Here is a 27,957-nt window from a genome sequence, read left to right as displayed (position 1 = left end):
ATGAAGAAAGAAAAAGAAAGAGGGTGAATGACAAGAGAGAAAGACGGAGAGAGAGAGAAAGTTATCTAGGTCAGGAAGAAAGAGTCTGCCAGAGAGTGCCCTCAAAGCTCATCACTAAGCTAAGGACCCTGGGACTAAACACCTCCCTCTGCAATTGGATCCTGGACTTCCTGACGGGCCGCCCCCAGGTGGTAAGGGTAGGTAACAACACATCTGCCACGCTGATCCTCAACACGGGAGCCCATCAGGGGTGCGTTCTCAGTCCCCTCCTGTACTCCCTGTTCACCCATGACTGCATGGCCAGGCACGACTCCAACACCATCATTAAGTTTGCCGACGACACATCAGTGGTAGGCCTGATCAGCGACAACGGATGAGACAGCCTATAGGGAGGAGGTCAGAGACCTGGCCGTGTGGTGCCAGGATAACAACCTCTCCCTCAACGTGATCAAGACAAAGGAGATGATTGTGGACTACAGGAAAAAAAAGAGGACTGAGCACGCCCCCATACTCATCGACGGGGCTGTAGTGGAACAGGTTGAGAGCTTCAAGTTCCTTGGTGTCCACATCACCAACAAACTATCATGGTCCAAACACACCAAGACAGTCGTGACGAGGGCACGACAAAGCCTATTCCCCCTCAGGAGACTGAAAAGATTTGGCATGGGTCCTCAAATCCTCAAAAAGTTATACAGCTGCACCATCGAGAGCATCCTGACTGGTTGCATCACCGCCTGGTATGGCAACTGCTCGGCCTCCGACCGCAAGGCACTACAGAGGGTAGTGCGTACCGCCCAGTACATCACTGGGGCCAAGCTTCCTGCCATCCAGGACCTCTATACCAGGCGGTGTCAGAGGAAGGCCCTAAAAATTATCAAAGACTACAGCCACCCTAGTCATAGACTGTTCTCTCTGCCACCGCACGGCAAGTGGTACCGGAGCGCCAAGTCTAGGTCCAAAAAGCCATAAGACTCCTGAACAGCTAATCATGGCTACCCGGACTATTTGCATTGCCCCCCCACCCCACCCCACCACACCCCACCCCATCCCACCCCACCCCCGTCTTTTACGCTGCTGCTACTCTGTTTATTATTTATGCATAGTCACTTTAACTCTACCCACATGTACATATTACCTCAGTTACCTCGACCAACCAGTGCCCCCGCACATTGACTCTGTACCGGTACCCCCTGTATATAGCCTCCCTACTGTTATTTTATTGTACTGCTGCTCTTTTTTTTTACTTATCTATTTTTTTAGATTTCTTTTTTTTTTAACTGCATTGTTAGTTAAGGGCTTGTAAGTAAGCATTTCACTGTAATGTCTACACCTGTTGTATTCGGCGCATGTGGCAAATAAAATTTGATTTGATTTGAGAGCAAAAGGGAAGAAAGTGGGAAAGAATGACATGGTACACATGAGAGAGAGATGGAGTGGTAGAGAGAAGGATGGTGACCGTAGTTTGACTTGTTGTCTTAAGAATATCACAGTAGTGTTTACACAGTCAACTTTTTCATTCTGTAAGCACAGAATAACCTTACTAAGTTATAGAACGTGTGAAGAATGTTTGTCGTCACATACAGTAAATGGATGCTCTCCCACTCTGAAGACAGAACACTATACATTCCTATACAGTGGCTTGCGAAAGTATTCACCCCCCTTGGCATTTTTCCTATTTTGTTGCGTTACAACCTGGAATTAAAATGGATTTTTGGGGGGTTTGTATCATTTGATTTACACAACATGCCTACCACTTTGAAGATGCAAAATATTTTTTGGGGTGAAACAAACAAGAAATAAGACAAAAAAACAACTTGAGCGTGCATAACTATTCACCCCTCCAAAGTCAATACTTTGTAGAGCCACCTTTTGCAGCAATTACAGCTGCAAGTCTCTTGGGGTATGTCTCTATAAGCTTGGCATATCTAGCCACTGGAATTTTTGCCCATTCCTCAAGGCAAAACTGCTCCAGCTCCTTCAAGTTGGATGGGTTCCGCTGGTGTACAGCAATCTTTAAGTCATACCACAGATTCTCAATTGGATTGAGGTCTGGGCTTTGACTAGGCCATTCCAAGACATTTAAATGTTTCCCCTTAAACCACTCGAGTGTTGCTTTAGCAGTATGCTTAGGGTCATTGTCCTGCTGGAAGGTGAACCTCCGTCCCATTCTCAAATTTATGGACGACTGGAACAGGTTTCCCTCAAGAATTTCCCTGTATTTAGCGCCATCCATCATTCCTTTAATTCTGACCAGTTTCCCAGTCCCTGCCGATGAAAAACATCCCCACAGCATGATGCTGCCACTACCATGCTTCACTGTGGGGATGGTGTTCTCGGGGTGATGAGAGGTGTTGGGTTTGCGCCAGACATAGCGTTTTCCTTGATGGCCAAAAAACTCAATTTTTGTCTCATCTGACAAGAGTACCTTCTTCCATATGTTTGGGGAGTCTCCCACATGCCTTTTTGCGAACACCAAACGTGTTTGCTTATTTTTTTCTTTAAGCAATGGCTTTTTTCTGGCCACTCTTCCGTAAAGCCCAGCTCTGTGGAGTGTATGGCTTAAAGTGGTCCTATGGACAGATACTCCAATCTCCGCTGTGGAGCTTTGCAGCTCCTTCAGGGTTAATATGCCATTTAGCAGACGCTTTTATCCAAAGCGACTTACAGTAATGTGCGCATACATTTTTACGTATGGGTGGTCCCGGGGATCGAACCCACTACCCTGGCGTTACAAGCGCCATGCTCTACCAATTGGTCTCTTTGTTGCCTCTCTGATTAATGCCCTCCTTGCCTGGTCCGTGAGTTTTGGTGGGTGCCCACTCTTGGCAGGTTTGTTGTGGTGCCATATTCTTTCAAATTATTTTATAATAATAATATGCCATTTAGCAGACGCTTTTATCCAAAGCGACTTATAGTCATGCGTGCATACATTTTTTTTTTGTGTATGGGTGGTCCCGGGGATCGAACCCACTACCTTGGCGTTACAAGCGCCGTGCTCTACCAGCTGAGCTACAGAGGACCACATAATGGATTTAATGGTGCTCCGTGGGATGTTAGAAGTGGTCCTCTGTAGCTCAGCTGGTAGAGCACGGCGCTTGTAACGCCAAGGTAGTGGGTTCGATCCCCGGGACCACCCATACACAAAAAAAATGTATGCACGCATGACTGTAAGTCGCTTTGGATAAAAGCGTCTGCTAAATGGCATATTATTTATTATTTATTAAGTTTCTGATATTTTTTTATAACCCAACCCTGATCTGTACTTCTCCCCAACTTTGTCCCTGACCTGTTTGGAGAGCTCCTTGGTCTTCATGGCGCCGCTTGGTTGGTGGTGCCACTTGCTTAGTGGTGTTGCAGACTCTGGGGCCTTTCAGAACAGGTGTATATATACTGAGATCATGTGACACTTAGATTGTACACAGGTGGACTTTATTTAACTAATTATGTGACTTCTGAAGGTAATTGGTTGCACCAGATCTTATTTAGGGGCTTCATAGCAAAGGGGGTGAATACATATGCACATACCACTTTTCCGTTATTTATTGTTTAGAATTTTTTGAAACAAGTTATTTTTTTCATTTCACTTCACCAATTTAGACTATTTTGTGTATGTCCATTACATGAAATCCAAATAAAAATCAATTTAAATTACAGGTTGTAAAGCAACAAAATAGGAAAAAACGCCAAGGGGCACTTTTGCAAGGCACTCAACCCACACACTCAACCCACACATTCGAGACATTGTTATTTTCTCAACTTCAGTTTGTTACTTCTCAGAAGAGAACAACATTGACTGTGGAGGAGGGCTGTATGTCCTGTTGTGAGTGTCCTCTAAATATCTTGTAAAGTTAAGTGAAGCTACACTCATTTTGAAATCTTCCGTACATTTTTCAATGTAGATCTGTCAGGAAACAACACACTTAACATGGACATACTTAGTGATCACATCAATCACAGGAGGTATTTGCGTGGTTTCTTGTAAAGCAGTATTTTACAGTCCACACAGGATAGCTAGTGTTTGTTGTCCCTGCTGTAACTGATGTGTTAGCCCATAGCTCGACTCTGGCTCCTAGACTACTTACATACACAGGGTGAGACAATAAACTCAGCTCCCACTCTTTCACTCCTCCTTGGCATTCTCTCACTCGCTCCTCCCTTTAGCATTTGTCTCCCTCTTCCCTTGTTCTCTCTCTCTCTCTCTCTCTCTCTCTCTCTCTCTCTCTCTCGCTCATCCCTAGTCAATAGCTTTGCGTCTTACCTCTGTAATGGTCCTAATCCACTTAGCTGTAGTAATGTAGCCTAACTTTTACCTCCTGCTCCCTCAAAGCTGGGCCGCCATGTGTGTTTGTGTGTGCGCTTGCGTGTGTGTGTTTGCCCCTGGTGTTTTCCTCTGTGTGAGTGTTATTATTTTTTAAAGATGGTGTGTATCAAACCCCAGGGAAAGTCATAATCGTCCAACACATTCTCCCCCTTAAGGCTTCTTCCAGTGGATTTCCCCACAGTTGTTGTTGAAATTGTCTCACTCGCATGTTGAACTTGCTAATTTCCCGCCGTTTAATCGACTTGGACTTGCTTCTCAAAAAACACACAGGGCGCATATTCATGTCTGCATACATAGTGCCTCATCAGAAGTGCTGTTACAGGGGAAAATTGCATATGTTAATATTTGTATTAAGTAAAGCACACTTCAAAGGCTTCTCCTCATGAATATTCGGGATGGTATTATTGTTATTTTTTTCCCCCTTCGGCAGCCATCTGATGTGTAGCCGTGATGCACACACCAAATATCTGTTGGTAGACTCTGTCTCTGTAGGCTTCCACACACAGAGGCAGGTATAGACCTAACATCCGTATGGTTGTAGTTTCAAAGCTATAACCCCCAAACCTTCTAAAGGGGCGATTAACCCCCAGTCCTTTCTTTTCTTTTTCCTTCTCTCCATTCATGTGAGAGCCACATGTTTTCACCATCCCCGACTCTGACAGGTAGAACGTTTTGCTAGTAAAGTGCTGCGTTACTCAAACCTCTGCCCCCTCTTTTCTTCTCTCCCTTTTCTCTTTCCACAACCTTCTCTCTTTTCTGCTTCCTCTTCCCCCTCTCTTGATTTGGGCATTTCTCTACCTAACTTTCTGTCCACATGTCACCTCCGCTACCTCTGCCCCTCTCTCTCCACCCCCTCCCACCATTCTCTCTCTGTGTATCAGTAGAGGCCTCAGGAAATGGGTGTGTGCTGAGTTAGTTTAGCGTGCGGAGCGGGACCTGTACAGAGGGAGGGAGGGAGGGAGGGAGAGAAGGAGAAAAGGAAGTGGAGGGGTGGAAAGGGAGGATGCTGATTAAAATAATAAACAGCTGCTGGAAGGAGCAGAGTCACTGGCCGGTGAAAAGGAGTGAAAGAGCGCCAGAGAGGATGGGAGGGATAGCAGATTAGAGGTAAAGGAAACTGAGGGAGAAAAAGTTTAACTCAAAAAGTTCTACAAATCAACAGGAAGAGAGAAGAGAAAGACAAACTTCTGCCTTTTCCACCCTGCAAGGAGATCATACTGGACGAGCTCCAGGACATAGAGGCCAGCTTGCCAGACAATCTCTCAGGATCATGACTCTGATCAGGGGCTTCTCTCCCTGGACACGTGGCCTGAGGGCTCCAGAGGGGAAGGGGACATTCTTTCACTAACTGGCCCTGCCTTGGCTGTGATTAGCAGGGTGTGAGAGAGGGAGTCCAGGCTGGGGTAGGGCGCTGGGGGCTGGTAGTAGAGCTAAGACTGCATGCCTCTGTCTCTCTCACACAGTGTAAGAGTGTGTGTAGGTGTGTGTTTGTGTGTGTGTTTCCTCTGCAGTGTGTTAGCATTACCTTGGTGAAAGAGGAAAGAGAGGTCGGCGGACCATGTGCCTCTTTGTGTTTCTTCCTTTTCCCTGAGGCAGGGACAGAGTGCTTTTCTATCTGGGTAATTGAGAACAAACGCTCGGCCCTACCACGGGCTGGAGTGTAAACATCTTCCTTAGTGACAAGAGGAGCAGTGGAGGAAGAAAGAGAAGAAGGGAAGAAAAAAAAACAAGAGGGAAGTTCAAGGAGAGGCTGGAACACTTCTTCAACCCTCCACGTCAGTCTACAAACCTCTCTTGACAGCACTTGGATAGTTTCCTCTAGATCTCCAACCCTGACCCCTGGAATTCTACCCCAGCTGAAGGACTTCTTCCCCAGCCTACAGACCTCCTCAGACAGCCTCTTACCTCCTACCTCCTGGAGCTCCAGCCTCAGCCCAGCTCTCAGGACTTCCAACCCCAGGCTTGAGGCATGACAGCAGGCTAGCACTGGCCCCCTTCTCAGCCTGTGTTCCATCAAGGAGGATGCTTCTACCATGTAGCCTAGCAGGGCGAAAACACACGCTGACACACACACACAGGCAACGACGGGTGTGTGAAGTGTGTATGTCACCGGGTTGGAGAGCACGAATTGGATTTGACCGTGTTTTGAGCACTGGATTTAATTGTATTTGGAGAACTGGATTCGACCATATTTGGATTGTATTTGACCGTGTTTTGAGTACTGACCTTGACTGTGTTTTGAGAGCTGGTTTTGACCGGAACCACTGAAGGACTTCCCAAACCCGCACGACCTCTCTGTGCCCTTTGCCCTCTGTGACCTCAGAGACGATGTAGAGGGGAGACTAATCCTGGAGCCGAAGATGATTGGCTTGAACTTCAGCTTGCAGGAGCTGCTCAGGAAATTTGAAGAGGTAGATTTGAGATGTTTGAGATCTTTTTGAGCTCCCGTTGAGACAAACTGAAAGGAAAGGTTGTTTATTTTTGATGCCACAGATGAGAACCCAGCCTCATACTAAATCACTGTAGTCAAACACGTGAAGGTCAGCTCACCTGTTACTGTCAACCAGAGAACTTCACCTCTCTTCTAGCTTGGGACTCTGCTGACATTTACTGTCTCTCTCCTTTCTCTCCCTCGCTCCCTCTCGGTCTATGTAGTATAAAGTGAGGCAGTCTGCTGAATGAGTTTCTGAGGTTTATGAAGTATGAGGAGTAATTATTGAACTCATTAAAGCTTTTTATCGTGGTAGCAGCGTTATTAGAGGGGCACAGCTAGAGTCTGCAGGGGAACACATAGGGAGACTAAGATTCTTAAAGTGCTTTACTCTCTGACGTCTGGAACGCTGTAATGCTTTATTATTGAGGTTTTGCCACTTTGTGCGTTCAAGGTGCATGTGTGTGTCCAGTATTTGTTTACCAAAGCTGCTTGTTGATGTGCAACAGTAACCTAACTTTCAGACGGCTATTTTTAGTTTCTTATTCTGTTTATCCTTGTGTGTGTGCAGGCCGCCTTTTGTGTGTGTGTGTGTGTGTGTAATAATAATAATTTGGTGGGTGCTTATATTTCTCCTATTTCACACAAGTGTGTATTAATATGCACGTGTGAATCGGAAATCATATCCCAACTTTCCCTGAAACACCCTCAGAGAGTGGAGTCACGGCCATTATCAACGGCGAACCTGGAGCAATTCGGGTTAAAGGCCTTGCTCAAGGGCACATGGACAGATTTTTCACCTTGTCGGTTCGGGGATTCGAATTAGCAACCTTTTGGTTACTAGCACAGCGCTCTAACCGCTAGGCTACATGCAGCCTGCACGTGTGTTTGTCAGTCAGCCATTCCTCTGATCGGTACATTTCTAATGCCAGGTTCCTCTGCAAACCCAAAAAGGTGTAACATTAGGCCCCCTGGGGATAGTATCTGTCAATCTTCCATTCATTACTGGGTGAGACAGGGACAAAATCCATTAGCCACTATCCTTATGCTGCTGCTGCTCTGCGTTAGAAGACGGAGAAAAAGACATGGCTTTGATAGAGGGTTGTGTGTGGAACAGCCATCATATGGACATGGTTCATCTATTCCTAAACATAGCGGCGGTATTGTAATGTATTCCCAGTAGTGGTTCAGCCATGGAATGTCTCTCTCTGTGTGTGTGTGTGTGTGTGTGTGTGTGTGTCCTCGCCGTAGAAATGGCAGACATATGTGACCCTCATCTCCAGAGTCCTCATTAGAATACAGCTGAAAGGGCCGTGTGTGTGCGTGCGCTAAAAGTGTTGATTTTCATCTAAATGAAACCAGTAAATAAAACATGGGCTTATATGAATGAGCACTCTCATGCAGCTGATATGAGAAGGCTATTTGGCACTAGTGTGTGTGTGTGTGTGTGTGTGTGCTCATGCGGAGCATGCGTGCATGGACTATGGAATGCGTGCATCACCTCGGTAGCATCTTCCCCTGGAAGAAAAAGTGTTCAGGAGGAAAAGCACTTTGGGAATGAGCTGGAACCAATGATGTGTATAAAACCTGGATGACTGTTTTGAAGCCACTGCGCAGCCATTTTGCTACTTGTCTTCAATTGTAAAATTAAAAAAAAAAGAAAAATACATTTTGGAAGCTATACAAAAGCATGTATTAATGTCTACATTACTTTTTGTCAAGTATATTCTATTACAGACACCTTAATGCATACTTTTATATTAAATTATGTGAACTACACATAAACAACAAAAATAATAATATATTAAAACATATTCCTTAAAGTACTAATGTTACTGTTACAACTACAACAAAAAAATACTTAATTACATGTAATATTGTCCTTGAAATATTTAATTGAAATACTGTAAAATTCCATTCATTCTTGCTCCTTCTGAGGAGTACCAATATGGCAGCCGATGGCTTCAAAGCATGTCATTGGCCAATACATAGCATCAGCAATCCAGGGTTTATACACATTGTCTGGAACATATCCAACTGACTCACTGGCTCCTCTCACTCACTCACTCACTCACTCACTCACTCACTCACTCACTCACTCACTCACTCACTCACTCACTCACTCACTCACTCACTCACTCACTCACTCACTCACTCACTCACTCACTCACTCACTCACTCACTCACTCACAACACACACACACACACTCTTTCTGCATCTCTCTCCCCCTCCCTCTCTCTGAAGTATCTCTCCTTATGACCTTCAGTCATTAGATTTGTGGTGGGGAGATAGATGACTGTGATAGAGAGATTCACAGTAGAGCCCTTTCACCCTTTATCCCTTCTTGTGAAAATAACTGACTTCCTTTCCTCAGGACCATGCTATGCGAATGACAGGGGTTGCACATTGGGTATTGCAGACAGACAGGCTACCATACTGTGTGACGTGTATACTGGCCTCTCTAAAAACATACTTGACCTAATGTCATATGTTGTTGTCATGTGCAGTCACCAGTCGGTCATATGCCTGTTTGTGCATAAGTAATGTTTTGCCTGCTTTCTGTTGGTGCTTAGCTCTGTATGAATTTCAGTTTGGCAGTATATGAGTCCACTGTGTGAGCTCTTTTTGTGTGTGTGTCTCTGTGTGAGTGCTCAGGGTGTGTGTGTGTGTCTCTGTGTGAGTGCTCAGGGTGTGTGTGTATCTCTGTGTGAGTGCTCAGGGTGTGTGTGTGTCTCTGTGTGAGTGCTCAGGGTGTGTTTGTGTCTCTGTATGAGTGCTCAGGGTGTGTGTGTGTCTCTGTGTGAGTGCTCAGGGTGTGTGTGTGTCTCTGTGTGAGTGCTCAGGGTGTGTGTGTGTCTCTGTGTGAGTGCTCAGGGTGTGTGTGTGTCTCTGTGTGAGTGCTCAGGGTGTGTGTGTGTGTCTCTGTGTGAGTGCTCAGGGTGTGTGTGTATCTCTGTGTGAGTGCTCAGGGTGTGTGTGTGTGTCTCTGTGTGAGTGCTCAGGGTGTGTGTGTGTCTCTGTGTGAGTGCTCAGGGTGTGTGTGTGTGTCTGTGTGAGTGCTCAGGGTGTGTGTGTGTCTCTGTGTGAGTGCTCAGGGTGTGTGTGTGTGTCTCTGTGTGAGTGCTCAGGGTGTGTGTGTATCTCTGTGTGAGTGCTCAGGGTGTGTGTGTGTCTCTGTGTGAGTGCTCAGGGTGTGTGTGTGTGTATGTATGTGAGTGTCTTTTATCTCTCCCACTTAAAAATGGCCCGCGCTCAGGGGAGTCCCAGCTCAGTGAGAAATGGAGCAGTTTTACTAAGAATTTGACAGGATCCTCCTCTTGTGTCAGTCTCCCTATGGTGGTCCACACACACAGACACACACACAGACACACACGACAAGACACAGTGGTGGTCTATACTGATCGGGGTGGAGAGTGGAGGACAGGTTAGCCAGAGAGAAAAGGTTTCAAAATGAAACCAGGGGAACACACACATACACACATTCACACACAGCACACCCTCATCCAAATTCTAAATCTGTAGGGCCCACTCTCTGCCTTGCTTCAGTGCCCAGGGTCCCACTGTGAATCACACACACACACTGACACACACCGGTCTCGTCAGGCATTGCGTAGCATCCTATTAGCTTACATTAGCGTTGTTCAGGGGAGCACAGCGTATCATTAGCTTAGCTTACTTTCATGTAGCAGAACATAGAGCTTCATAGCATAAGTATGGAGACCCGGGTCGCTTGGTTAGGGTAGGAGGGGGTTTAGAATGAATTGTTTCTCGCTTGGGAGGCTGAGGAGTTTGGAAATAGTTTACTTTCCACGAGTCCAGAGTAGCTAGAGGACATTTGAAAGATGTTTAAACTGCTCTGCCCCCTCTGTTTCGCTGGCTCTGCAATGGCACACACTCATCATGACCAGCTAGCACAAGTGGCTCACTCTCTCCCTCTTCAACCCCACCATCTTAAAGCTAATAGAAAGTGATTGTTGTTTTATTTAGATGTTTTGATGTTGGTGGTGCATCTCTGAAGCTGTGTAATAACTGTACAACACAGACTAAAACCTTTCTCTCCTTCTCTGTTTCTCTATAGGATATCCAGGCAGAGATCGATGCCCATAATGACATCTATAAGAGTGTGGACGGGAACAAGCCCAAGATGGTCAAGGCCCTGGGGACCTCTGAGGAGGCAGTGTTTCTGCAACACCGACTGGATGACATGAACCAGCGCTGGAGCGACCTCAAGACCAAGTCGGCCAACATACGGTCAGTACTATAATATACTGACAACATTCAGTCAGTAACATAACACTAAACAACACAAGTCTGCTAACATACGGTCAGTACTGTAACATACTGATAACATACAGTATGGTCAGTACTCTAACATACTAATAATAACATATGGTGAGTACTGTAATATAATGCCTTAAGATCAGCACCGTAAACCTGTAGAATGTAGAAGTCTAAATACTGTCAGTACTGCAGCATTCTTCCAACATACAGTAAAAAGCCTCCCAAGCACAGACTGTACTGTTACATCACAGAATGCAGATACTCAACCTCTCTAAAGGAAAAAAGTGCAGTCCAAGACTTTCATATCTTAATCATTCACTGAATCTCCATCCGCTTGACACTCACTCACATCATACTGTGACACTTTCTGTGTTTTGAAAGTTATATATCTTGACAACTTGATTGTTGACATGCAAAACATTTTGGGACTGTATCAACAGTGGACTAATGAAACAAATACAATAAGATTTTCCTATAAAGTAACTATCCAGTGAAAATCTCACTTTTTCATACCCAAATAATGTTGTTTCCCCGTCGTATACTCGTATTTGTTGCCAAAGCATAAACAGACCGTTTAAAAAATGCTTGCTATTTCCTCATAGAGGATGACGTCATCCCCCTGAGGAGGATAAGCTGTCTAATCAGTGGTCTACTCACATTAATATTTTTAATGACCGGTATGTGCACATATCATTCTGCTGTTGGGGTTTCCAACATTTTTAACATAGTTAATTGCCATTTTTGTGAAGGAAAAACAATGGACTCATATATTGTAATTAATTATAGGTCATATTTCAAAGAAATCTGGAAACACTGGACAGTTACTTTAAAGCATCTACTGGACCTACTAGAGTGCTGGTCTTATGATATTTCTACACACTCTTATTTATAGTTGACCATGACTACAATCAATCATCGTTCCCATTTAGATATGCAAGGGAGTGTATGTCATAACCATGCTGAGTTGTTTGTTCTGTAATATTTATGTGCATGAAACTATTCCATAAACTCTAGCTAGAACATGTATGCTTTGCTTTGGACACATGAAATATGCCCTCTGTGAGACTGAATGAGCCAATACTGTGCCACGTAACTCTGCAAAGCCTGGACAGTGGAGGAGCGGCCAAAATCTTGGCATAAATAAAGAGAGAGATTGGTGGTTATGAAGAGAGGGTTGTGAAGCGGAGGAGAGGGTTGTGAAGCGAAAGAGAGTGTTGTGAAGCGGAAGAGAGGGTTGTGAAGCGGAAGAGAGGGTTGTGAAGTGGAAGAGAGGGTTGTGAGGTGGAAGAGAGGGTTGTGAAGTGGAAGAGAGGGTTGTGAAGTGGAAGAGAGGGTTGTGAAGCGGAAGAGAGGGTTGTGAAGCGGAAGAGAGGGTTGTGAAGCGAAAGAGAGGGTTGTGAAGCGAAAGAGAGGGTTGTGAAGCGGAAGAGAGGGTTGTGAAGCGGAAGAGAGGGTTGTGAAGCAGAAGAGAGGGTTGTGAAGCGGAAGAGAGGGTTGTGAAGCGGAAGAGAGGGTTGTGAAGCGGAAGAGAGGGTTGTGAAGCGGAAGAGAGGGTTGTGAAGTGGAAGAGAGGGTTGTGAAGTGGAAGAGAGGGTTGTGAAGCGGAAGAGAGGGTTGTGAAGCGGAAGAGAGGGTTGTGAAGCGGCAGAGAGGGTTGTGAAGCGGAAGAGAGGGTTGTGAAGCGGAAGAGAGGGTTGTGAAGCGGAAGAGAGGGTTGTGAAGCGGAAGAGAGGGTTGTGAAGCGGAAGAGAGGGTTGTGAAGCGGAAGAGAGTGGTGTGAAGCGGAAGAGAGGGTTGTGAAGCGGAAGAGAGGGTTGTGAAGCGGAAGAGAGGGTTGTGGTGAGCAAAGGAGAAAAGTAATATAACTGAGGAATAGTGAAGGAAGGTTAGACGGTGTTAGAAAGATTGATATATAGTGCACAATAGAGTGGTGTGTGTGTGTATTATTTAGGGTCTGTTATGTCTTGATTACTGGGCATGTATAATTAGAGTAGCTGCTATGGGACTGTGTTGAATGTAAAAACAAAGCATTTAAGAGTACACACACACTGAATAATAATACACATTATGCTGTATAACACACACTTTGATGTACACTCACACACACACAGAATATCTTTTACTATCCTTAAATTGATTTCCATTCAAAATCCTATTTTCCCTAACCTTAAAATAGCCTTTGTCCTTGTGGGGACCTGGCAAATGTCCCCACAAGGGAGAATGTTTGTTGTTTTACTATCCTTGTGAGGACTTTTGGGGATTTCCAGTACCCACAAGGATAGTAATACAAGTCTACACACACACACTCCTGTAGAATTGGTTTTGGCTGCCCTACAGAGAAGGAAACACCCAGTGTAGCGTTCAATCTCTTGTTTCCTAGTCTTAATGCTTCCAGATGTTGGACAGGAGTTGTCAAGCAAACTGACTACTTTGAAATACGTCCAGTTGTAATGGTTGACACACCCACCCCAACCTTGGCAGTCTAGCCATGGTTCTAACCATGTTATTCTGTCGTAGTATCCACCTGGAGATGGCTGGTTTAACCTTCTGCTTACATAGAGATGGACCTTATCATGGTCATGTTTGAAACTGCTTTAACCATGTCATAACCATCTTGTAACCATGTTTCAACCATGTTATAACTGTATTGTAAACATATTTTAGTTACTAGTTACCTGTCCAACATTGTAATCAGTAACGTAACTTTTGGATTACCCAAACTCAGTAACGTAATCTGATTACTTTCAGTTGCTTTTGGATTACTTTACCTTTAAGAGGCTTTAGAAGAAGACTAAAAGGATCCATCAAACACATTTGGTTTGTCATCATAGTGGTCTCTGACTTGTGGTCAGACTCACTCTGGGAGAACAAAGTTAAACTTGTGCCTTTTTTCAATGCTAAATTGAATGTCATTGAGAAAACAGAAAGGTGTAATAATGTATTTTTTCACCAACATTCTTTCTGAATTTAAAAGTAATCCAATAAGTAATCATCTAGTTTTTCTAAAGTATATGTAATCCGATTACAACATTTTTGCTGGTAACATAACCGATTACAGTTACTGTTTTTTGTAATCAGATTACATGTGACCGATTACATGTAATCAGTTACCACCCAACCTTGGTTGTAACCGTAATGTAACCATGTTATGACCATGTGTTTCCAGGGCTCACCTGGAGGCGAGTGCGGAGCGTTGGAGTCGTCTGCTGAGCCTGCTGGAGGAGCTGTGGAGGTGGATCTGTCTGAAGGATGAGGACCTGGCCAAACAGATGCCCATAGGAGGAGACGTCCCCACCCTGCTGCAGCAGCACAACCACTGCACGGTCAGTACCATAACAATGGTCAATTTGATTACTGCACGGTCAGTAGCATGATGAATACAACCTCTGCATGGTCAGTAACACGGTCATAGAACTATTGCACAGTCAGTATCATGAACCACGGTCAATACAACAATAGCCACAACCCCTGTAGCCAAAATGACACCCTCTATTATAAACAAAACCACAACTATGACCACTACAATATGGTAAATGTAACAAAGGTAGTGGTTCTTTAGTATTTAGCGATGTGGTTACTGTGCAATGATACATAATTACCCTTCATAGTTGTGATTCAGTCTCTGGTCATGTTTAAGCCTGGCTGCTTGTCTGCAGCTGCTGTCGTTGCAGCTGTTGTTGCTGTTGACACATTAATGTGTTTCTCTGGCCTTTTTCTCCATTTCGTTCAGAAGGCTATTATTTCATTCACACAAATGCCTGGAGAGTACACACACATTTCCACGGCTGTGTAACTATGTAATGGTGTGTGTGTGTGTGTGCGCGAGTGTGCGTATGTGTTTGCCTGTTTTATTATGGGACAGAATATGGTTACAGTGAATGGTGATGACAGAGTGGAGAGGACGATAGCTTGGTCAAACGGTCTTTGGAAAACAGGGTACGGCTCAAAAAGGCACAATATTCAATACAGAAGAATACAATCCACTTCCTCTTCTTGCTACTATCCTATTCTCCCTCGTTCTCTGCCTCTGCCTCTCCCTCTCTCTGTCATTTCGTCTTTCTTGCGCTGTTTCTCTTACTTTTACACACACAACTCTCTCTCTCTCCCTCTCTCCCCCTTTCTCTCTCTCTCTCTCCCTCTCGCGCTCTCTCTCCCTCTCTCTCTCTCTCTCTCTCTCTCTCTCTCCCTCTCTCTCTTTCTCTCTCGCTTTCCTTCTCCCTCTCTTTCCCCTCCCTCGCTCGCTCTCTCTCTCTCTCTCTCTCTCTCTCTCTCTCTCTCTCTCTCTCTCCCCTCTTTCTCTCTCTATCTCTCTCCCCTCTTTCTCTCTCTATCTCTCTCCCCTCTCTCTCTCTCTCTCTCTCCCCTCTTTCTCTCTCTCTCCCCCCTCTTTCTCTCTCTCTCCCCCTCTTTCTCTCACTCTCTCTCTCTCTCCCCTCTCACTCACTCACTCACTCACTCACTCACTCACTCTCTCTCTCTCTCTCTGTCTCTCTCTCTCTCTCTGTCTCTCTCACCTCTCTCTCTCTCTCTCTCTCTCTCTCTCTCTCTCTCTCTCTCTCTCTCTCTCTGTCTGTCTCTCTCCCTCTCTCTCTCTGTCTCTTTCAGGCTGTGGGGCTCTCAGAGACATAGTGGTTAATAGAATGAAGGAGTTGAAAGTGAAAAGGATCACTTTTCATTTGGACTTCAGGTCTTTCTCCCCCTTCTCTCTATTCTTAATAGATTGGCTTTGAGTTCCCGCAGACCCTGAGAGAGCGACCTGGGGCAGTTCAGTATAAAGCACCGGCCCTTTGAACGCGTCACAGTCCATTACACACACACACACACACACACACACACACACACACACACACACACACACACACACTCACTCACTCACTCACTCACTCACTCACTCACTCACTCACTCACTCACTCACTCACTCACTCACTCACTCACTCACTCACTCACTCACTCACTCACTCACTCACTCACTCACTCACTCACTCACTCACTCACTCACTCACTCACTCACTCACTCACTCACTCACTCACTCACATACACACACACACACACACTAACTGGACTTGTCTGGATGAGGGGAGAAATACATACATATATGCATGGGTAAATGGAAATGGGAGGTCTGATGTGAGGCTTAGGAAGGTATGAGAAAGAAAGAAAGAAGGTAAGCTAAGGCACCTAAATGAATAAAGAGGAAGATATAGGAGGGCTGGAGCAGAGCTTGAAGGAGAGGAAGAAAATGATGATGAAATGACAGTCTCAGAAATCAAGGAGACAAGAGAGAGTGATGGAAGAGGGAGAGAGAGGGATAAGGATGAATTTGATGGAGAGAGCAGAGGGGGAGGTGGAGAGAGATTTAGGACTCAGGAGGGACTGAAGAGAAGTGGAGGGCTGGAAACTCTCATCTCTTTATTGGGCTATATCTATCCTTATATCACCAAGTCAACAACATAATTTCTCCTCCTTTTTCTATGAATATAGCTATTTGTTTACATTACGGTTAGATTCATGTAAACAAATGAAAGGGGAGAAAGGAATACATTTTCTTATTCCGGAGATGAGCTTTGCCTGAGAGTGTCCTTCTCCTCCAGTAAGTGTATCGATTGTGTCTGTGTTTTTGTTTCTGATATGGACATAATAGCTTTTATTAATCACACATTCAATTATCCAATAAAAGGCCTGTGTTAGCGGCCCACTGATTCAACTCATCAAGGGGAGTGGAGTGGGAGAGAGGGAGGGGAGGAGAGAGAGAGAGAGGAGGAGGGCACTTGTAGCCATTTTTAATCACTCTCTCTCTCTCTGTACTTTTATCTCCCTGCAACAGTTGTCTTTATCTTCTCAGTGTGGGGAGAAGCCACCACAATATGTTGCGTATTTAAAAAGTACTTAGGATTATGGGAATATATAATTGAAACAGAAAAATATGAGAATAAGTCAAAGAATAATAATAATAATAATAATAATAATAATAATTGGTCATTTAGCAGACGCTCTTATCCAGAGCGACTTACAGGAGCAATTAGGGTTAAGTGCCTTGCTCAAGGGCACATCGACAGATTTTTCACCTAGTCGGCTCGGGGATTAGAACCAGCGACCTTTCGGTTACTGGCACAACGCTCTTAACCACTAAGCTACCTGCCGCCCTCCCAAAGAAGGAGTGATTAGGAGTGTTTGTCTGTTATTCACTGGTTTAGAAGGGTATAATCAACTCACTGTTTGGTTTTAAGAGTGTTGTTGTCCTCATTTTGCTAATAATAGCGTCAGTCGAGAGGCTAAGCCAAGCTAACATATTTACACTGCCTATGCTAAGCTAGCTAATGCACTCACTGAGCCGAAGTTAAATCATCAGAATGGCTACGCTAAGCTAATTTAATCACACTGTGTGATCGATTAGCACCATTTGTACCTGGATGGGCAGGTTGTAAAGGAAAATGAAATGGACTGCTGCGTCGCCACAACCTTATTTCCCTCAGAGAGAGAGAGAAAGAAACAAAGCGAGAGAAACGGAGAGAGAGACTCAAAAAGAGCGAGAGAGAAAGAACAGAGAGAAACTTTCTGACTTTGAATTTCTGTGAATAATTACCTATCAATGACTGTTTGTTTCTCCTTAATTCTCCTTATTTAACTTTAAAAAGCCTCTTCTAGTGGTGAGGAGTTCATATGTACAGTGGGGGAAAAAAGTATTTAGTCAGCCACCAATTGTGCAAGTTCTCCCACTTAAAAAGATGAGAGAGCCCTGTAATTTTCATCATAGGTACACGTCAACTATGACAGACAAATTGAGAAAAAAATAATCCAGAAAATCACATTGTAGGATTTGTAATGAATTTATTTGCAAATTATGGTGGAAAATAAGTATTTGGTCACCTACAAACAAGCAAGATTTCTGGCTCTCACAGACCTGTAACTTCTTCTTTAAGAGGCTCCTCTGTCCTCCACTCGTTACCTGTATTAATGGCACTTGTTTGAACTTGTTATCAGTATAAAAGACACCTGTCCACATCCTCAAACAGTCACACTCCAAACTCCACTATGGCCAAGACCAAAGAGCTGTCAAAGGACACCAGAAACAAAATTGTAGACCTGCACCAGGCTGGGAAGACTGAATCTGCAATAGGTAAGCAGCTTGGTTTGAAGAAATCAACTGTGGGAGCAATTATTAGGAAATGGAAGACATACAAGACCACTGATAATCTCCCTCGATCTGGGGCTCCACGCAAGATCTCACCCCGTGGGGTCAAAATGATCACAAGAACGGTGAGCAAAAATCCCAGAACCACACGGGGGGACCTAGTGAATGACCTGCAGAGAGCTGGGACCAAAGTAACAAAGCCTACCATCAGTAACACACTACGCCGCCAGGGACTCAAATCCTGCAGTGCCAGACGTGTCCCCCTGCTTAAGCCAGTACATGTCCAGGCCCGTCTAAAGTTTGCTAGAGTGCATTTGGATGATCCAGAAGAGGATTGGGAGAATGTCATATGGTCAGATGAAACCAAAATAGAACTTTTTGGTAAAAAATCTACTCGTCGTGTTTGGAGGACAAAGAATGCTGAGTTGCATCCAAAGAACACCATACCTACTGTGAAGCATGGGGGTGGAAACATCATGCTTTGGGGCTGTTTTTCTGCAAAGGGACCAGGACGACTGATCCGTGTAAAGGAAAGAATGAATGGGGCCATGTATTGTGAGATTTTGAGTGAAAACCTCCTTCCATCAGCAAGGGCATTGAAGATAAAATGTGGCTGGGTCTTTCAGCATGACAATGATCTCAAACACACCGCCCAGGCAACGAAGGAGTGGCTTCGTAAGAAGCATTTCAAGGTCCTGGAGTGGCCTAGCCAGTCTCCAGATCTCAACCCCATAGAAAATCTTTGGAGGGAGTTGAATGTCCGTGTTGCCCAGCGACAGCCCCAAAACATCACTGCTCTAGAGGAGATCTGCATGGAGGAATGGGCCAAAATACCAGCAACAGTGTGTGAAAACCTTGTGAAGACTTACAGAAAATATTTGACCTGTGTCATTGCCAACAAAGGGTATATAACAAAGTATTGAGAAACTTTTGTTATTGACCAAATACTTATTTTCCACCATAATTTGCAAATAAATTCATTAAAAATCCTACAATGGGATTTTCTGGATCTCATTTTGTCTGTCATAGTTGACGTGTACCTATGATGAAAATTACAGGCCTCTCTCATCTTTTTAAGTGGGAGAACTTGCACAATTGGTGGCTGACTAAATACTTTTTTCCCCCACTGTATCTGAATTGGGCTGGATAACTTTAAAGTCCTTCACTGTGTTGGTTGGCTTTCACATTGTTTTACTTAGCGAAGCCAATTCTAAAGTTTCATGTCTTACAGTTTTGTAGGGGATTTTTCTGACTTTGAGGCCAGAGTTGGTAGTTGGGTAGCGAAGTAGCCTCAGTTTGGATGAAAATGCCTTCCAGATGTCGACCCTAACACCTCCAATACGGCATAAACAATGTGAGGAGAAACTGTATTGCAAAAACTCCCATTGAGTTCCGTCCCCATGTCTTCCAGAGTTAGCATGTTAATGCTTCAAGTCACACTGACTCCTACTTGAACCGTCTGCTCACTCCCTTGTGGGCTCGTAAACCAAATGAGGCTCAAAAGGCAGCAGTTTAAAACAGCACTTTTTTTCTCTCCTCTCTTTTTCATTCCATGTGAGAAAAACCACATGACTCAGCAGCACGACAAAAGCAGATTTTTTGTAACCTTGGAGGGGCTGAAGGCAGAGCTGAAGGCAGAGCTGAATGCAGAGCAAAGCCAAGCAGTTTAGTGGCATTTAGCTGGTTCTGTAGTGAGGTCTGAGAACAGGCTGTCATTAATAGTAGCAGAGAGGGGGTGGGAGAGAGAAGGAGTGGGAGGTAGAGAGGTAGAAAGACATACAGAAGGAGAGGAGAAAAGGGAGGGAGAGATGAGAAAGACAGAAATTAGAATACCTTGAGGAGAAAGTACAGTAGGAAAAAGGATATTGGACCAACAGAAAGGGATGTGGGAATTATGTAGAGAAAGGGACAGAGGGAAGGAAACAGGGGAATTGGGATGGGAGAGAGAGGGACAGAGGGAAGGAGACAGGGGAGTTGGGATGGGAGAGAGGGGGACAGAGGGAAGGAGACAGGGAAGTTGGGATGGGAGAGAGAGGGACAGAGGGAAGGAAACAGGGGAGTTGGGATGGGAGAGAGAGGGACAGAGGGAAGGAAACAGGGGAGTTGGGATGGGAGAGAGAGGGACAGAGGGAAGGAGACAGGGGAGTTGGGATGGGAGAGAGAGGGACAGGGAAGGAGACAGTGGAGTTAGGATGGGAGAGCGAGAGAGGGACAGAGGGAAGGAGAAAGGGGAGTTGGGATGGGAGAGAGAGACAGAGGGAAGGAAACAGGGGAGTTGGGATGGGAGAGAGAGAGAGAGAGGGACAGAGGGAAGGAGACAGGGGAGTTGGGATGGGAGAAAGAGGGACAGAGGGAAGGAGACAGGAGTTGGGATGGGAGCGAGAGGGACAGAGGGAAGGAGACGGGAGCTGGGATGGAAGTGAAGGAGCAGAGGGAAGGAGACAGGGGAGTTGGGATGGGAGAGAGAGCGACATAGGGAAGGAGACAGGAGTTGGGAGTTGGGATGGGAGAGAGAGGGACAGAGGGAAGGAGACAGGGGAGTTGGGATGGGAGAGAGAGGGACAGAGGGAAGGAAACAGGGGAGTTGGGAAGGGAGAGAGAGGGACAGAGGGAAGGAGAGAGGGGAGTTGGGATGGGAGAGAGAGGGACAGGGAAGGAGACAGGGGAGTTAGGATGGGAGAGCGAGAGAGGGACAGAGGGAAGGAGAAAGGGGAGTTGGGATGGGAGAGAGACAGAGGGAAGGAGACAGGGGAGTTGGGATGGGAGAGAGAGGGACAGAGGGAAGGAGACAGGGGAGTTGGGATGGGAGAGAGAGGGACAGAGGAAGGAAACAGGGGAGTTGGGATGGGAGAGAGAGGGACAGAGGGAAGGAAACAGGGGAGTTGGGATGGGAGAGAGAGGGACAGAGGGAAGGAGACAGGGGAGTTGGGATGGGAGCGAGAGGGACAGAGGGAAGGAGACAGGGGAGTTGGGATGGGAGAGAGAGAGACAGAGGAAGGTGGGATTGATAAAAAAAGAGAGCAATGAAAGATGGGTAGATGCAGAGAAGTAGAGAGAGAGTAAAAGAGAGAAAGGGAGGAGAGGCTGGCTTCACGGAGGTCTGGAAATAGCCTTCTCTCCTCTCTGCTGTGTTGTGATGTTATCTTCCTCTCATATCTCCTCATCAGCACAGGGTAGAGGCCGATAAGACTGTCTGCTCTGCTGCTCGGCACACACACACACAGCCAAAGTCACAGCTACAAGATACATGGCAGGTTTGTAGTGCATTGATGTGTAAAAATGTCATACTGGGAGGCTTTTTCACAAACTGTAGCACCACTTATTGTTCTCTTGGTTGAAGTAGAACGTTTTCACTCTTCTGGGTCACTGTCTTACCAATACTGCAACTACTGTATCAGAGAGGAGGGAGGTAAAGGGAAGACTGTGTCAACCTCTCTGACTTTCATGCATCTTGTTTCATGCATCTTGTCCACATGGTTCGATTTTGGGTCCAGTACTGTTCAGTTTATATATGATACCCCTTGTCAGCGTTATCAGAAAGCACAGCATTGATTTTCACTGCTACGCAGACGATACACAACTTTACATACACTACCAGTCAAAAGTTTTAGAACACCTACTCATTCAAAGGTTTTAATTTATTTTTACTATTTTCTACATTGTAGAATAATACTAAAGACATCAAAACTATGAAATAACACATATGGAATCATGTAGCAACCCAAAAAAGTGTTAAATAAATCAAAATATATTTTATATTTGAGATTCTTCAAATAGCCACCCTTTGCCTTGATGACAGCTTTGCACACTCTTGGCATTCTCTCAACCAGCTTCATGAGGTACTCACCTGGAATGCATTTAAGTTAACAGGTTTGCCTTCTTAAAAGTCAATTTGTGGAATTTATTTCCTAATTAATGCGTTTAAGCCAATCACTTGTGTTGTGACTAGGTAGGGGGGTATACAGAAGGTAGCCCTATTTGGTAAAATACCAAGTCCATATACATTTACATTTACGTCATTTAGCTGACGCTCTTTTCCAGAGCGACTTACAGTTAGTGAGTGCATACATTATTATTTTCATACTGGCCCCCCGTGGGAAACGAACCCACAACCCTGGCGTTGCAAACGCCATGCTCTATCAACTGAGCTACCTCCCTGCCTGCCATTCCCTCCCCTACCCTGGACGACGCTGGGCCAATTGTGCGCCGCCCCATATTATAGCAAGAACAGCTCAAATAAGCAAAGAGAAACGACAGTCCATCATTACTTTAAGACATGAAGGTCAGTCAATAGGGACAATTTCAAGAACTTTTAAAATTTCTTCAAGTGCAGTTGCAAAAACCATCAAGCGCTATGATGAAACTGTCCCTCATGAGGACCACCACAGGAATGGAAGACCCAGAGTTACCTCTGTTGCAGAGGATAAGCTCATTAGAGTTACCAGCCTCAGAAATTGCAGCCCAAATAAATGCTTCACAGAGTTCAAGTAACAGACACATCTCAACAACAACTGTTCAGAGGAGACTGTGTGAATCACGCCTTCATGGTCAAATTGCTGCAAAGAAACCACTACTAAAGGACACCAATAATAAGAAGAGACTTGCTTGGGCCAAGAAACATGAGCAATGGACATTAGACCAGTGGAAATGTGTCCTTTGGTCTGAGTCCAAATTTGAGATTTTTGATTCCAACCGCCGTGTCTTTGTGAGACGCGGTGTGGGTGAACGGATTATCTCCACATGTGTATTTCCCACCATAAAGCATGAAGGAGGAGGTGTTATGGTGTGGGGGTGCTTTGCTGGTGACACTGTCTGTGATTTAATTAGATTTCAAGGCACACTTAACCAGCATGTCTACCGCAGCATTCTGCAGTGATAGGCCATCCCATCTGGTTTGGGCTTAGTGGGACTATCATTTGTTTTTCAATAGGACAATGACCCAACACACCTCCAGGCTGTGTAAGGGCTATTTTACCAAGAAGGAGAGTGATGGAGTGCTGCATCAGATGACCTGGCCTCCACAATCCCCTGACCTCAACCAAATTGAGATGGTTTGGGATGAGTCGGACCACAGAGTGAAGGAAAACAGCCAACAAGTGCTCAGCATATGTGGGAACTCCTTCAAGATTGTTGGAAAAGTATTACAGGTGAAGCTGGTTGAGAGAATGCCAAGAGTGTGCAAAGCTGTCATCAAGGCAAGGGGTGGCTATTTGAAGAATCTCAAATCTCAAATATATTTTGATTTGTTTAACACGTGTTATTTCTTAGTTTTGATGTCTTCACTATTATTCTACAATGTAGAAAATAGTAAAAATAAAGAAAATCCCTTGAATGAGTAGGTGTTCTAAAACTTTTTGACCGGTAGCGTATCTGTGTCACCAGAGGATTTTAGCTCCACGGATAAATTATTAGACTGTATTAGTTATTTAAATATTTGGATTGCTCACAATTTTCTCCAGCTAAATCAAGACAAGACTGAGATACTTATTGTTGGAGCCAAAGCACAGAAAGATAATCTAGCCACACATTTTAATTCACAGGAAATAAAGATAAAACACCATGAAAAAAACCTAGGCGTTATTTTAGATTCTGAACTCATTTTCAAATCACACATTAGGAATGTGACCAAAATAGCTTTTTACCACCTGAGGAACATTGCCAAGGTGTGTCAGTTTTTCTCTCAGGTTGATACAGAGAGACTCATCCATGCTTTTATTATAAGCAGGATTGACTACTGTAATGCTCTCCTGTCTGGTCTACCAAAGAAAGCCATTGGTCAACTGCAAAACATACAGAATGCTGCAGTACGGGTACTGACCAAGACCAGATGGAGAGCACATATTACACCGGTTTTAAGGTCTCTGCACTGGCTGCCTGTGAGTTTTAGAATTAATTGTAAGATTATTCTATTGGTTTTTAAATCAATCCACAATTGTGCACCCCAATACATGTCAGACATGCTTTTAAGTTATGTACCCAGTAGGTCCCTCAGGTCCTCTGGCACTGGCCTTTTAACTATCCCAAAGCCTAGGACTAAGAGGCATGGAGAGACAGCCTTTAGTTATTATGCCCCCAGCCTCTGGAATAACCTGCTAGAGAACCTGAGGGGGGCTGAAACTGTGGACATATTTAAGAGAACTTAAAACACACCTTTTTAGCTTTGGTTTTCCTTAGTGTGCTTTTTAGTTGTTCAGTTTTTATTGTTATTCTTTTGTTTTTTATCATCTTACAGTATGTTTGTTGTGTAGTGAATATTAAAGTTTTTATTTTCATTGTTTTTATTAGTTTTTTCATGTGAAGCACATTGAATTCCATGTCTGAAATGTGCTGTATAAATAAAGCTTAATTAGATTTTCCTCTCTTCTCCTCCTCAGATAGATCGTAATCTCTTATCTCATCCTGGCAACTGAGAAACGTTGTTTTATTTTCTCTTGAAAGGGGATGCATCAGCTTGTGTTTCATTTCTACTACGAGTGTTTTTCCTCAGGGTCCTTAAGTGTTACGGTGACTTTCTGAACTAAAGTTACTCTGGAAGATACTGTTAGATTGAATTGTTCTTTATTGGCGCTGTCTGTCAGACTTTTTTGGGTTACCGAGAGTTTTTAATTATGAAGAAAAATAATATTATATATATTCTCAAATGTAATTTATGACATGAAGTTTCCTAAAACTATCAATGTTTCCTGTTCTGCAAGTATTTCCTTATGTCTGTTCAAAATGTATCCTACTACTACACTACACTCAACCCAACATGCTGTCATATACGCTTCAATGGACTTGGGCCGGTAACAAATGGAACCCTCGCAAATTCTGCTACCTCGTATTCCTCATCTCATCCTGTCTGATAAAACCAAAAGCCTTTATGTAAGCAAGGCTCACAATCTAATGAAGTTCCTCTTAGCATTTCCCTCGAACATCGTCCTCTCACAAAGCAATCACACAGTCCGATAGGCATCAGAGTCCCCCTGGGGTCCTGGCTATATTAAAACAAGAATAATTACCCTGGTACATGTTGTCCTGCTTTCCTCCTCTTCCTCTCCCATAGTGGATGTTTTGGCAATAATGTTAGTGAGGTCGTTTAGAAACGGACCCCTAGTCCTTACTGGACTAACTGGCCTGTAGTGATTAATTGTGTGTGTGTGTGTGTGTGCGTGCGTGCCATGCACGTGTGTGTGTGTGAGAAAGAGGGAGGATGTGGGGGTAGAAAGAAAGAGGATAGTAGAGAGTGTGAGTTTGAGTTAGTGAAATAGAATGCAGGGAGAGAGCGAATCAGAGTGTGTGTGTGTGTGTGTGTTTGTGTGATAGAGAGAGAGAGAGTGTGTGTGATATGATTTGACATTAGTGAGTCATCTGATGAAGACTGCAGGCTGCTGTGTCGTGAACAGCGCTGGTTGAACGCCTCGCTTTATTCTGGATCACTCAGATAATTTCACTTTAACCTCCGGGAAATGTCTCATTTGACCTGCCGTTACTGCCTTCGATCGATGCTCTGTTTTCATTTCTCTCGATTCTTCTCTCTCGCTACCTCTCTCTCTATCCTCTCAATCTCTCATTCTCCCTTTCAATGAGAGAAGGCCAGACAGGGAGCACGTTCTAAATTGCTGCCGTCACCGGAATGAGATTTTTGTTTACGACGAGGAGAGTGTGTATGATTATGTGTGCGTCCAGACCCTGTTCCTTTGAATGTAAAATGTCTGATTTTAGAATGAAAGGCGGAGTTGATTAAAGTGAAATGTAAGTGAAGTGTTTGACTTGTTTGATATGGAGATGGTAGGTCAGTGGGGGATAGGCTATCAAAGTAATCTGAACCGAGGGAAATACAGAGTTCACATACAGTTCACAGCATTGATGGTACTGGGAGATGTCAACTCTGATTCCAATACAGGCACTTATACTTCGACTGAGGCATTTGAACGTCTAGAGATATAGACATTCATTACAGTACCTATCATTTAGATAAAAATTACATTATTATTGCTTGAGTTCACTAATATAGTCTACAATGCTGTTTGATCAAATCGGGCAGAATCCAAACTTTTCTTACAGTTATGAAATAACTAATTTATGAGTTGTGGATCTCAAGTTAGGAGTAAGACATTTTGAGTAAGACATTCATGTTAAAAAGATACCATGTATTGACCAGTTCCTGTTTGTGTTTCTCCCCAGGCCTTGCGGTCGGAGCTGAAGGACCGTGAGCATGTTGTGGTCAGTACGCTGGACCAGGCACGCATGTACCTGGCTGACCAGCCCATCGAGGGGCCGGGAGAACCACGCAAGAACCTACAGCCCAAAACAGGTGAGTCTCCTGTCACTGCCTAGCCTGAACACACACATACACAGACACAGACACAGACACACACACACACACACACACACACACACAACCTTACACACACAACCTTGAAAAGCAGCTCTGATGTTCCCCAGTCCACTTGATGATTATTTGTTGTGTGATATGATGCTTAGAATACACCCAAACACTAAATATGCACCATATTCCATTAGTAATTCTGTCTCTAAAGGCTGCTCGGCCCAAGCAGATGAAACAGTGAAGTCGTTGCTACTATACATCAGCACATTTCCTCTTTAACCAAGTCAGGATGTTCAATAATGTAGCAGACCCCTGAGATGATCTGTGATCTGGCCCTTCCGTGTCTTCTTTGATGTAGTTATCGAAGGCCTCTTGTCGAATCAGTATTTAAGAACTGCTCTGAGAGCTGTGATGGGTAGGATGGTTCCATTCTGGTGCATGTAAAATCAGAATGTGAAACTTATCTGAAACCAACCCTAAAATGACCTCAGATGCTGTCACAGAAGTGTGTGTGTGTGGCTGTAGAGGGTATATCTGATCTAAAACCTGTGACAGCTCAGATGCTTTAGAGAGTAAAGACCAGTGACAACAGGGACACCTCTGTCTCCTCTAGTCATGTCTGAACCCAGTGGCTGAGAAGACCTTAGTCTCAGGATCCTCTCAGACCCAATCAAACGCTCCCAGAGTTTCCCTGGCCTTTGTTTGCATTTCAAACTTCTCATTATTAAAGCAGACAGCTCCCACGCTGGTCCTGTCTGGGGTGTGTGGCTATCTATTTCTGGCAGACTGACAAATAGACAGACAGACGGACCCGCTGTAGATACTCCCTTTTTGTTTAGTTTGGGTATAATGTGTATAATTATGTTGTATATACAAGGTGCATTTGTAAAAGAGACCTAGGTCTCAATATGTCTCAATAAAAGTTAAATAAAAAAATAGAAAATGTGTGCCTGTGTGTGCTTGCATGCATGCTTCAGATCAGGGTGTTTGAGATTTAGATGGTCTCTGACACACTGATTTACATGTCAGGTCTGCAGACAAGATCAACATTTGGTCGTTCTCTTTAGAGTGAATGTCTCGCTTCAAGTTGAAATGCTTGCTTTTATTCCACAACCAACTTCCCCCTTTTAAGATGTTCAAGTCTTTGTCCTCTCCCTCACTCCCCTCTATCTATCTATCTCTCTCTCTCTCTCTCTCTCTCTCTCTCTCTCTCTCTCGCTCTCTCTCTCTCTCTCTCTCGCTCTCTCTCTCTCTCTCTCTCTCTCTCTCTCTCTCTCTCTCTCTCTCTCTCTCTCTCTCTCTCTCTCTCTCTCTCTCTCTCTCTCTCTCTCTCTCTCTCTCTCTCTCTCTCTCTCTCTCTCTCTCTCTCTCTCTCTCTCTCTCTCTCTCTGTCTCTCTGTCTCTGTCTCTCTCTCTCTCTCCCCCTCTCCCAGACCTGACTCCAGAGGAGAAGGCGCGGGGTGTGGCCAGGGCCATCA

General features: G+C 44.5%; 1 pseudogene across 1 annotated transcript in view; it reads left to right on the top strand.

Moving 5' to 3' along the window:
* Window positions 1-27,957, top strand: part of LOC311106780 (utrophin-like) — a 146,968-nt pseudogene that overhangs the window by 59,969 nt on the left and 59,042 nt on the right. Inside the window, exons 11-14 of the transcript XR_014615865.1 lie at window positions 10,832-11,004; window positions 14,201-14,357; window positions 26,335-26,464; window positions 27,913-27,950. The product of XR_014615865.1 is annotated as an utrophin-like (transcript). The remainder of the gene's footprint in view (window positions 1-10,831; window positions 11,005-14,200; window positions 14,358-26,334; window positions 26,465-27,912; window positions 27,951-27,957) is intronic.

Source organism: Coregonus lavaretus (genome assembly GCF_964263955.1).
Source record: "Coregonus lavaretus genome assembly, chromosome: 31".
Lineage (NCBI taxonomy): Eukaryota > Metazoa > Chordata > Actinopteri > Salmoniformes > Salmonidae > Coregonus > Coregonus lavaretus.
The sequence above is the reverse complement of the archived record's forward strand: the minus strand, read 5'-3'. Positions and strand labels throughout refer to the sequence as shown.